The following is a 13,467-nucleotide window of genomic DNA, read 5'->3' as shown; positions in this document are numbered from 1 at the left end:
TAGAGCCTGGCATTGGGCTCCCTGCTCAGCGGGGAGCCTTCTTCTCCCTCTGCCCCTCACCCCACTTGTGCTGTCTCTCTCGTTCTCTCTCTCTCAAATAAATAAATAAATAAAATCTAAGAAAAAATAAATTGGTAAAATACTAACTCTAACTAGATTGTGAAAATTAAGTGTATATATATTCATAATTTCTACTGAAATTATGAAAAATATAATTCAAAGAAAAACAGCCAAAAAGCCAATATATTCATTGAAATAGAATAGTAAAAAAAATATCCAGCTAACCCAAAAGGAAGCAGGAAAAGGGTTAGAGAAGAGCAAAACCAGTGGGGACAAGCAGCAACAAATAATGTCATATCTTAATCAAATCATGCCAACAATTACATTGAATGTTAAAACTCTAAACACACAAATTGAAAGGCAGAAATTGAAATGAAATGATAAAAAACAAGACCCGATTACATGCCATGTGTAAGAAGTACACTTTAAATATAAAGGCATATGTGGGTTAAAAGTAAAATGATGGAGCCACCTCGCTGTGAGACAGCAGCAGCGGGGGGCCAAGTGATCGTGTGCTGGGGACCAGGCCCAGACCTGGCGATGGAGCCTCGCAGTGACCTGCGCCCTTTGCAGCTCTGCTTCTCACCCTGTGCTTTCAATGGTAATCACTGGAGGAGATGTTTCAGTTGTTGCTTCTGACACTCAACTGAGGGGAGGGTTTTTAATTTGCCCCAAATGTTACAAATTAACAGACAAAACAGCCATTGGATGCAGTGGTTTTCATGGAGACTGTCTTACCCTGACCGAGATTACTGAAGCAAGACTAAAGATGTTTAAGCATTCTAGTAACAAGACCATGAATGACTCCAGGGGCGATTGCTGCAATGCTCTCGACAATCCTCTGTTCAAGGCACTTCTTTCCATACTATGTTCACAACATCATCCAGGGGCTGGATGAAGAAGGGAAAGGAGCTGTGCGTACAACTTTGACCTGGTCGGGTTCTACTGCAGAGACTCTTTCAAGGCTGGAGGCTCAGCAGGGGCCATGTTACAGCCCCTGCTTGACCACCAGGTTGGTTTTAAGAACATGCAGAATATGGACCATGGCCCACTGTTCTTGGACAGAGTCATGCATCTTGTGAAAGACGTCTTCATTTCTGCAGTGGAGGGGGATGGTTTCACTGGGGATGCACTCAGATCTGCATCATGACCAAGGAGGGCATCAGGGAGGAGACTGTTCCCCTGAGGAAGGATCAGTTTGTGTGCTGTTATCATTAATCACTTCAAAACTGGTTAATTTTGTATCTTGGAACTATTGGACTCATGTCTTTTATTAAAAAGTAAAGCCTGGGGCACCTGGGTGGCTCAGATGGTTAAGCGTCTGCCTTCGGCTCAGGTCATGATCCCAGGGTCCTGGGATTGAGTCCCGCATCGGGCTCCCTGCTAGGCGGGGAGCCTGCTTCTCCCTCTGCCTCTGCCTCTCTCTCTCTCTCTGACTCTCATGAATAAATAAATAAAACATTTAAAATAAATAAATAAATAAATAAAAAAGTAAAGCCTGAAGTAATAAAGTAAAATGATGGATACAATATACAATGCAGATAATAATTGAAAGAATGCTGCAGTGGCTATATTAATATCAAAGTAAACTTCAGAGCAATAAATATTACCAGGAATAAAGAAGGAACTAATTATGAAAGAATTAGTTCACCAAGAAGACATAACAATCCTAAATGCATATGCAGCTAAAAACAGATCTTCAAACTATACCTGATAGAAAGTAATACAAATGAAAGAGGAAATAGACAAATCCACAAGGAAATAGACAAATCCACCACCATATGGTGACTTCAATACAGGTTTTCAGTAATTGATAGAAAAAGTAGAAAGGAGATGAATATGAATATAGAAAGCCTAAACAACACTGTCACCAGCTTGAATTAATCTTCTTATCAAGTACACATGGGACATATTCTGGTCCATAAACAAACCTTAAAGTTGTTAATGGAAGTCCTACAAAGTATGTTTGCTGACCATAATGATATTAAGCTAGATAGTAATAACAGAGACATAAAATATCTGGAAAATCCTCCAATATTTGGAAAAAATTACTAAATAACCAGTGAATTAAAGGGAAGGCCCAATGGAAATTAGAACATATTTTGACTTAAATTAAATTTAAATTGTAACATTTGTGAGACTCATCTAATGTAGTTGTTCAAGGGAAGTGTGTAGCACTAAATGCATGTTTTAGAAAAGAAAAAGATTTCAAAGTGAGGGTCTAAGCATCCACCTTAAGAAACTAGTAAAGCAAATTAAATTCAAAGAAAACAGAAGGAAGGAAATGGTGAAGAGCAGAAATCAATGAACGTGAAAACAAAAACAATTGAGGAAATCAATGATACTAAAAGCTATCTCTTTGAAAATTTCAGTAAAATTGATGAATCTGTAGCAACACTAACAAAAAAATGAGTGAAGACGCAGATTGCCAACGTCAAGAATGAAAGAGAGGTTATCACTATAGAACGTACAGGCATAAAAGAATCTGAAGAGAATACTAAAGACAATTATATGCATATAAATCTGAAAACTTAAATTGAACCAATTCCTAAAAGACACAAACTACTAAAGCTCACGCAAGAGGAAATAAGTAACTAGATAGTCCTGTATCTATTAAAGAATTTGAATTCATAGTTAAATAAACTTCCAAATAGAAGACTCGAGGTCCAGATGGCTCCACTGGAGGATCCTATCAATCATTTAAGAAAGGACTGGTACTAAATCTATACAAGATTTAGTACCAACATAACCCAGATATCAAAATCAGAAAAAAAAAATCAAAGAAAATTAGAAGTCCAGTATCCACTATAAATAGAGTTGCAAAACCCTAAGCAAAATATTAGCAAATAAAAATCAATAATATATGAAAATGATAATGAAAATGATAATACATCAGAACCAAATGAAATTTATCTCAGGAATGTAAAGATGATTTATCACTGAAAATCAATAAATTTAATTTATCATAACAGATTAAAGAAGAAAAAATATACAATCATATAAAAAAGGCAGGAAGAAAAATTTGACAAAATTCAACATCAATTCATGATTTTAAGAATTATCTACAAACAAGAAATCAGAGGGGAACTTACTCAACCTGATGAGAATTTGTTAAAAAAAAAAGAAAAGACACTTAAAAATAAAACAAGAAATAATCCCTCAGGTAATAACATACTTAATGGTGAAAGACTGAATACATTTTACTTAAGATCGGGAAACAGGGAACGATGTCCACTTTAACCTCTTATTTAACTTCATACTTGATGTCCTCTTGAGGGAAATGAGGCAAGAAAAAGAAATAAAATGTATACAAATTGGAAAAGAAGAAATAAATCTGCCTTTATCCATAGATGTCATGATTTTCTAAATAGAAAATACCAAGGAATCTACAAACAAGGTCAATATACAAAAATCAGTTATTTTTTCAAATGCTGACAGTGAACAATTGGAAGACAAAATTTAAAAGTCCATGCCATTTATAATAGTACACACAGCATGAAATATGTATGTATAAATTTAACAAAGTATACTTATCTGTTTGCTGAAAATTACTGAACACGGATAAAAAGACTCAATATTGTTACATTTCAGTTCTCTCCAAACCGATCTATAGATTCAATTCAATCACAATAAAATCATAGCAGGATATTTGTAGATATAGAAAGCTGACTCAAAAATGTATGTAGAAATGCAAAGAAACTTAAATAGACAAAACAACTTGGAAAAAGAAGAAAAAGTTGGAGGACTCACATGAGCCGATTTCAAGACTTACTATAAAGCTACAGTAATCAAGACATGATGGTATTGGTGAAAGGATAAACACACAGATTATTGGTACAGAATCTAAAGTACAGAAATAGAGCCATAAAGATATAGACAATTTTTTGTTACATCTACTTTATTTCTTTGTTAGTTCATGCATTTTTAAAAATATTTTTATCGTGGTAAAAATGTATAACATAAAATTTACCATCTTAACCAAGTCTAAGTATATATAGTTCAGTAGTATTAGGTATATTCACATTGTTGTGCAACTAATCTCCAATTCTTTTTCATCTTACAAAACTGAAACTCTGTACCCATTAAATAACTGCTGATTTTCTTCTCACTCCAGGAAAACCACTCTCCTACTTTCTGTTTCTATAAATCTGACTACTTTAGATACCTCATATAAGTGAAATCATACAGTATATGTCTTTTTGTGAACTGCCTTATTTTAAGTAGCATAATGTCCTCAAGATTCTTCCATGTTGTTGCCTGTGTCAGGATTTCCTTCCTTTTGGCAACCTGAATTTTGACAAGGTTCCAAAGGCAATTAAATGGAAAAAAACAGTCTTTTCAAAAATCATGGCTGAAAAATTGAACAGTGTGCAAAAAGAAAAAAATGAGTATATCCAGTGCCCACATCTTGGTTACTCTTACCATTCTCCAATGAAAGGAACACCGGACTCTTGGAAAAATGACTAACTGTAGGGCCAGGGAAGAAATATACAATATGAGCCTGGAACATTTTGTACTGCTTCAAAGCAAGGAAGCAAGCAAGCAACATCAAGAAAAACCCCTTGGTGATGGGGAAATGTCAAAGAGGCACAGGACCTAACTGAGAGGTCCCAGTGGCCAAAGCTGGAATAATTTAAGCAACAAAACAAATGAAATAGTGTCAGATTATAACCCAAAGTATGGAATAAATATCCATGAGTCCATACTGTCATAAATGATGAACAGTAAGAGCAACAACCTACTGAGTTTTGAAATTTTTGAGTACTGATACTCAAAACAACATTGGTGGATTCAAAATCATTGCAATGACTAAAATAAGTCAGACATCAAAGAGTACGTACTTTATGATTCCATTTACATAAAATTCTAACAAATGCAACCCAATCTATAGTGACCGAAAGTAGGTCAGTAGTTGACGGGCAATGGAGGTGGACAGAAGGATGGAATGCTGCATAAATTATCTTTTTAGGGGGCGCCTGGGAGGCTCAGTCAGTTAAGTATCTGCTTTCGGCTCAGGTCATGATCTCGGGGTCCTGGGTTCGAGCCCTGTGTCAGGCTCCCTGCTTAGCAGGGGGTTTGCTTCTCTCTCTCCCTCTGCCCTCTCCCGCTCCTGTGCTCTCTCTCCTTCTCTTAAATAAATAAGTAAAATATTAAAATTATCTTTTTAGGATGATTGAAATGTTTCTTGTCTTAATTGTGCTGTGTTTTCATAGCTGTGCACATGTCAAAACTAATCAAATTTTACACTTCAGCTATGTGCATTTTATTTTATTTCAGTTATGCCTCAATAAAGTTTTAAAAATTGTCTGCTTGACTCTGTCTAGAGCTCTTTCATTACAGCACATTTGCATCTCTGGGTTGGGGATGGAACCTTTGAGGATGGTGGACAGAGAGAAAGAATCATTATTTATCAAGTAATCTATTAGAGTCTCCCAGATCTTGAAACATAGTATTAGGTCAGACTTCAAATAATAGATTGGACTACATGAAATTGCTCTTTTTATAGGCCAAAAGTGTTTGAATATCAGAATTTCATATGGTTCGATCTATAGTAATTTGTGTTTTTCCAGTGGGGGGTGTGTACATGGAAAGAGCATAATATATGCATTGCATTTAGACTTAGATGCAAATTCATAGAGTGGTAAAATCTGTGAGTTGATTCAAGGAAGGATATTGGCTTCTCACTTTCAGTACAAGTCACGAAGTCTCAATAGAGCATAGGAATTTTTTTCTTAAAATGGAAATAGCTTCAGACAATGTAGAAAACTTAAAGAAGTAAAAATCACCCAAAGAAATCACTGTTAATTTGGTGCGAATTCTTTAGGATTTTTTTCTGTACACATGTAAACTCACATAGATTATAGCTTATTTTTTAAAGTGGTATTGTGCTATAGAACCAATTTGATATGAACACAACACATGTATTTTTATTTTGTTTTTTTATCTTAGACAGCCTTTCAAGGAAATATACGAAAGAACATTATTTTGCTTTTTAGCTTTCACATTGTTTGGTCATCATGTGGAGGAATTCTAATTATTGTTTTTAAAATCCTGTGTTGTTAACATTTTGGCAGTTTACAGTTGCACTACTCTACAGAAGAGTCTAATGAATATTCTTGTAGCCACATCCTTGTACACATACGTGAATATTTCTGCAGGATAATTTGCTAAGGGATGGTCAATGGGTAAACATTCTTGAGACTTTGGATATATAGTTGGCAGTTTGGTAAATCCCCAGAGCCAAGGGGATGCTATTATTCTCTTGGTTTTCCTTTTAATTCATTGGCTTTTCTTTTTAACCCAATTTCCTTTTAATCATTGGTTAATCCATTAACCATCCTGTTTCCTTTGCTGGATCCTCTTCCTCTTCCTAGTATCCAAATGCTCAGTCCTTGGAGCTCTTCTTTATCAAGAATGGCTTTCTACATGAGCTCAGCTCGTCTCATGACTTCCAAATTTCTATCTCCAGCTTTGACCTTTCCCTGAATTCCAGACTATCCACTTGGATAGCTAATAGGCATTTAAAACTTAAATACTGTCTCAGATCAGTGTTTTTATTCCTACTCCACCCCTCAGTCTGATCATTTATTATTCTCCCCACCCTCAGTAGCTTAAGCCAAAAAATGAGAAATATCCTTGATTCTTCTCTTTCTCCCTTCATCCAAGTCTAATCCATCAGCAAATTCATTCAGGCCTACCTTCAAAATATATCCCCAAATCTGACAACCTCTCACCATCTCTGCCTCAACCATCCTAGCCCAAGACATCATCATATGTCAGCTGAACTGGCTCCTAAGTACTGTCCCCTTTGCCCCTCTATGATGTACTCTATGCACCATAGAATGAGTGATCCTTTAAAAATGCAAACAAGACTATGCCAGGGACTTTTTCAAAATCCTCCAATGGCTTCCCAGTACACTTATGAAATTCATAGTTTTCTGTTCCATACACACTGGGCTCCTTGCCATCCCTGAGTGCCCCCTTTGCTCTTCTGGTCACCTTTGTTTTCTTACTTATTTCATTTTTTTTTCCATTTAAGTGTTACCTATTCAGGAAGGATCTCTCTTTGACCACCCAATCTAAGATATCACCTCTTGCTACTCTTTTCCCCCTAATCTTGCTCAGTCTTTTTGTCATAACATTTATCAGTACCAGACACAATATATATTCATTTGTTAATTTATTTATTTTGTCTCATAAGAATGTAAGCTCTACTGGGGGCAGGGCCTTTTTTATTTTCTTGCTATGTACATAGTGGACATTTACTGAATACATGAATTAATGAGGCCATTTTTCAGTAAGCTTGTAATAATTTCCATTTCTACCAGCGGTATCTGAGAGGCTGTTTTCCCATACCCTTGCCAACAATGGATATTATAGATGTTTTTCATCTTTGCTAATCCATAGATTACAAAACAATATATCATGGTGAGAAACTATGAAAAGATAGTAGAATAGAGCTTTTTCCTTTCCCAGTGGTATGTAAAATAATGTGCATCTTACAGCTGATGACATCTAAGACTTGATGAAGCATGGCATTTGGACTGCCTGTCAATTTGCCTTGCATTGTACATACAGAATAGAGAACATTGTTCCTGCCTTTGAAAAGCTGAGAAACTAAGTGGTAAGTGAAATGGGCATAAATATTTTGAACAATGTGGGTCTAAATCAGGTAGGGATCATTTTACAATCATTAGATTGGTTAGTAGTTTTCTGGTTCTGTTTGGTGGGCCTGCCCCAGGGGTCTTCAGACAGTGGATGAGGAGTGGATAGCCAGCTGAGCTCATATTCTACCATAAATGGAGCAGCTCTACTTTGACATATATGACATTTTGGAATTCCTTGGTCTTCCCATAATTTCACTTGAAGAAAGAGTGCCATTGATTAGAAATAAACACAAATATTTGAAAACTATTGTTTCCAATGTTTAGAAGAGGGCCAAAAGGGTATGTGCTAGAATTGTAGAAGAAGGCTTGCATTGAATAGATAGGAGGGAATTAAAGAATATTTCTTTATACTTTTATAGTACTTTATACTCTTCCAAATGCTTTTGCAAATATTATCTCATTTAAGCTTTATCACATCCCCACGAGTTAGGCGACTCAGCTAGCACTATCGTCATTTTAATAAGTGGAAAACATGAGTCTGTGCATTGTTCAAGATTATACAGCAGGGCCAGAATTCACAAATCAGAAATCTTGGTATTCTGATTCTAACAGAACAGCCTTAGGAAAATGTAGACTCTTTCATAAGTAAGAGAACCCAATTTCTTTCTAGGACTTTGATTCTCTTATAACAGTTTTATTTAAAAGTTTTCCCCCAAACCATATTTATCTAAAATTCAAATCTAATCCTCATATTACATTTTTTTCTACACAAAGGATTTCTAGCTCAGTTTCATCCTCTCTAATGCTCTGAACAAGGGGGAATGCAGTCTCATTGTAATATATGTGATTGGGTTGATTTTTTTTTTCAAAATGTAATCATTTAGTAGATGCTTCTATGAGATTGTAAAAAAAAAAAAAAAAAAGGCTTTTCATGTTCTTGTATTCCAGAATCATAGGGTAACTGATGAGGAGACCGGATATAGCTGACTGAATCCGGCAGCTTAACCATAATTGGTGTGCCAGACGTAATTACTCTGTGCCAGACACATTACCCAAATCATTTCATTTGGTTCCTCACAACCTTATTTAATGAGGTGATTGATAGATCATGAGTTGATTCCCCTCAGCACCACCATCCCCCTCCTCCCTAAAGACATTCCACAGGAGATCAACCTTGAAGAAAAATCGTTTTTTGTTTGTTTGTTTGTTTTGTAACTGGCATTCAATTTTTGGGGGACATTTGTATTCTTTAATATTACATTTTAGCTTTTGACTATTATTTAACCTTTAAAATTAGACTTGAACAGCCAAGATTTAGAGAGCCTTCATCCAACAAGTAAAATACTTCAAGAAATGATAAATTTACCTGTAGGGTACAGGTTTAATGGAGTGAAATAAGATTAATCTACTCCAAAAGGCAAGTTCTTAGGGATGAAAAGAAAACCTCAGACTTGTAGCTTAATCTTACTGGTGCAAGAGTGGACTCATTTAGAGTAGGTGTGAAAAGTCTGCGACTTTCAGGCCTCTCAGGAGGTTGCTTCCCTAGGACAACATGGAGTAAGACAGATTTCATATAGGATCTGCCCAGAGTTGTTCTTCCTCATTCACCAATCCCCACAGCTGAGACTACTTTAACTTGCCTTGACTTCTCAGACCAGGGGCACCTGGCTGGCTCCATCCATAGAGCATGTGACTCTTGATCTCAGGGTTGTGAGTGCAAGCCCCACACTGGGTGTGGAGCCTACTTAAAAAAATTTTTTTGAGGGGCACCTGTGTGACTCAGTCGCTTGAGCACCTGACTCCTGATTTACGCTCAGGTCATGATCTCGGGATCTTGGGATTGGGGCCCGCGTCGGGCTTCCCACTCATTGGGGGAGTCTGCTTATCTCCCTTTCCCTCTGCCCTGCCCCCTCTCGGGCTCTCTCTCTCTCTAAAATAAATAAATCTTGAAAAAAAATTTCTGAGACCAATTCCGCTTTTATACCAGAGAAATGGAAGGAAAATAATGACATCTATTGAGAACTTCCTTTGTGCCAGACACATTATCTGAATCATTTCGTTCAATTCTTCACAATGACTCTAATTATTGCCAACTCACAGCAGCTAAGACAACAAACTCAATAAATACTTGTTGACTGAACAAACAGGCAACAGTTTATATTCCCATTTTATAATTGAAGAAATTGACACTCAGGTGGGTTAAATATATAGCCCAAAGTTACACAGGTGGTAAATTTCTTCTTCCCTTCCTCCTTCCCTTCCTCTTTTTCTTTTTTCAGTTTTAAAATGTTTTCAAAAGTCAGCAAAAACTAATGATGTAATGTATGGTGATTAACATAACATAATAAAATAAAAAAAATGTTTTCAAAAGTTATACATGCTTGGCCTTAAAAACCTAAACATTATAAAAGCATAAAGAGTTACCATGAAAGCCTCTTTCTCCACCTCCTCCCTGCTTTACTCTCCAGAGATCCTACCCGTAAGTAATTTGGTGTATCCATGTCCTTGTCATATCAAGCAAATCTTACAATTGCTGCCATGACTCTGGGTTGAACCTTATAGCTCCTAGATTCATATGGCTGGGCTTTGTCATGATCTTTGGTTGCAAGCTCTCATCTTGTACCCCTGATTTTGCAACTGAGTGTTTTTATTATTATATCCTCATGCTTTTGTTTCTGCCATGGTCAGCAAGAGTATACTGGCGTTGTTTACGTTGTTTATAATAAAGGTATATTACTCTAGCTGAGTTTACCAAAATTAAAGATTTTCTATTTAACTTGCCAGTAGACGCTTGGAGGATGTGACAGACAGTTAAAATGTACTCTACAGCAACTGTTTTATGACTGTGGTAGCAATTGAAAGAGTAAGCATGGCAGCAGTATGCACTAAAACTGATAAATGGATTGTAAAGAAAAGCAGTACACAAAGAACTGGTAACTGCTTGTCTCTGCTCTTTGGTTTGATGTGGTGCTGGTGATAGAGCCTCAGTCTTTCTGGAGGCAATCTGTGTTGTTGCAGAGAAAGGTAAAACTATCTTAATAGATCTTTAGTTTATCATCACATTTCTTCTTACATTGTGTCTTGCAGTCGCTTATCTTTAGTAAGGGATCTTTAGCAATTCCATTTCCAGCAAATTGTTCCCCAACTTGTTCTTTATTTAAGCCCATCTCACTTCTTCAGTAAGTCCATTCTAAGGATCAGCTATCATTACTTTCTGACCACAATAATATTTCCTTCCTTATCCTTACGCCTTTATAACTTCTGACTTTTCTTCTTTTGCTCCCACCCCACAAATAACCTCCAGTCTCTTTAGGTCTTCCGATGAATTTTTCATTTAGTGTTTTTTTTGCTTGCTTACCCAGCCTGAGACCCATGATCAGCTACTTTAACATATCTCCTCATCAACTCAAATAATCCCTTTTTTCTTTGATCTTTTGTTACGTCTACAAAACCCAATCTCAACCCAGGAAAGAAACTTCTTGTTATTCTGTTCCTCTGATTTTACTCCTAGGCCGTAATATCTGAGGAAAGTCACAAAATCATGATGACAAAGTTCAAAATAAATCTGGGCTCCTGAACTTCAGCTGGATTTTGCATTTTAGTTGCCAGCTCTTTTGCTGCTGTTCTGACATTTTCTGATCATTCCCTATGGTAGATGCCCAAATTTTAGACCAGCCCTAGCATCTCAGCTCTAAATATGGTTACTACTTAATTCCTTGGGTAAGATTGAGGCCATTTGATATGGCTCCCTGGCCTTTCTTCATTTCCTTCTAAGTAGATTTTTATTGCCAAACCATCCTCTTCACCAATATCTAATCATCTAACATCTTGTCTTTGTCCTATAAGACACCTTTTAAAAAAAGATTTTATTTATTTATTTTAAAGAGGGAGCATGCACAAGCAGGGGGAGGGGCAGAGGGAGAGAGAGAGAGAGAGAGAGAGAGAGAGAATCTCAAGTAGATTCCCAGCTGAGCACAGAGCCCCTGAGCCGAAACCAAGAGTCGGATGCTCAACCCAAGAGACACTTTTACAAGGCAGGTACCTCTTGTTCTCATCCTTTCCCCACTCCTCTGGCACCTTGTTGCATCAGTGATCCCCTCTCTACAATGTCAGTCTCTTTTCTCTTCCCACAAATAAGACCAGCTCCCCCCAGAATCCTCCACAGTCTTCCTTGAAATTGGATATCTCCTAAAACTGCCATTTCATTTCCCTCCCACACCCTTTATTGCCAATAATTTTAAAAGAATAGGCTGTACTTGCAGTTTTTCTTTCTTGCTTTGTCTTTGTACTCCTTGAAATCTGGTTTCTATTCTCACAACTGTACAGAAATTCTTTCCCCAAAGTTCTGATGTTCCGGTAATAGTTTCATATAATGACTTTCCCAATTGTCATCCTCTTAGCCTTACTACAAGACATATGACTTTTTCTAAGGCATATGTACTTAAGACATAAGTACATATGTTGACAACCATATCCTTCTTAAAATTCTTTTCCCTTTATATGAAGGAACTTCTCTGTCATGGATTTTCTCCTACCTATAGGTGTCCTCCACATTAACTTCTGTTATATATTATAAACTTTTGCATGGAAAATTGAAAGCATTTATCCCTACAAAGACCTGTACTTAATTGCTTATGGGGATTTATTCACAATTCTCAAAACCTCGATTCAACCCAGTAGATGAATGGGTAAACAAATTGTGGTGCATTCATAAAATGGAAAACTACTCAAGCATAAAAAGAAACAAACTACTGATACGCATAACATGGGCAATTCTTTTTTTTTTTTTTTGAAGATTTTATTTGAGAGAGAGAGAGAGACAGAGATAGCAAAAAGATAGCAAGAGAGAGCACAAGTGGGGAGGAGAAGGAGAAGCAGGCTCCCCGCTGAGCAGGGAGCCCAATGTGGGGCTCGATCCCAGGACCCTGGGATCATGACCTGAGTCAAAGGCAGGCTCTTAACCAACCAAAGGCAGACACTTAACCACCCAGGTACCCCAACATGGGTAATTCTCAAAAGTATTATGCTAAGGGAAAGAAGCCAGGCACTAAAGACTGCATACTGTAAAGTTCAATTTATATGAAACTCAAGAAAAGGCAAAACTACAGTGACAGAAAGCAGATTGGTGGTTTCCAGCTTGGTCTGAGGTTAAAGGAGGATAGTGAGTACCAAAGGCCAAAAGGGAACACTCTGGAGTGATGGAAATGTTGTATATAATGATTGTGGCGGTGGTGGTTATCTTCCCAGGTACATTTGTTATTGACATTTTAGAATTTTATTGTATATAAATTATACCTCAATAAAATTGACAAAAAGTTAAAATATAAAACTCTAGAACTGGTGCAATGATTTTCCTATCCTCATATATTCCCCCCCAAAATCAATTGTTCTTTTTTAATGATCATTCTCTTTTTCAAAATATTTTATTATTTGCTTCAATAGATTGTAAACTTATTTTTGGATCTACCATTGAATCCAATATTGTTGGTTACACAGAATGTACTCTGCAAGTACTTGATTTGTTGATGCAGTTATTTTGAGGAGAAATTCACATTTGAGAAACAATGTAGTGTAATATTTAAAACATTTGTCATTAAGAGAAACTTGAGTTCAAATCATTGCTTTGCACCTTGGCTGTGTGGGTTGGGGCTAATTTCTTGTTTTATTTACGCTTTCTTTTTTTCTTCTGTAAAAGAGGGAAAAGACTAGTAATTATTTCATAAGCTTATTTTAAGAATTAAAAGTGACAATGCTTGTAAATAATTGGCATAGAGAAAATAGTAAAGGCAAAAAGCACCGG

The 13,467-nt window shown here is 36.5% G+C and overlaps 1 pseudogene; it reads left to right on the top strand.

Annotated features, from left to right (window-relative positions):
* The first annotated feature begins 372 nt into the window (after window positions 1–372).
* On the top strand, window positions 373–1,350 carry LOC102733865 (proteasome subunit beta type-1 pseudogene; annotated as a pseudogene).
* The last annotated feature ends 12,117 nt before the right edge of the window (window positions 1,351–13,467 follow it).

This window comes from Leptonychotes weddellii, chromosome X (assembly GCF_054177405.1).
Source record: "Leptonychotes weddellii isolate Sample4059 chromosome X, ASM5417740v2, whole genome shotgun sequence".
NCBI classification, from domain to species: Eukaryota; Metazoa; Chordata; class Mammalia; order Carnivora; family Phocidae; genus Leptonychotes; species Leptonychotes weddellii.
The sequence above is the reverse complement of the archived record's forward strand: the minus strand, read 5'-3'. Positions and strand labels throughout refer to the sequence as shown.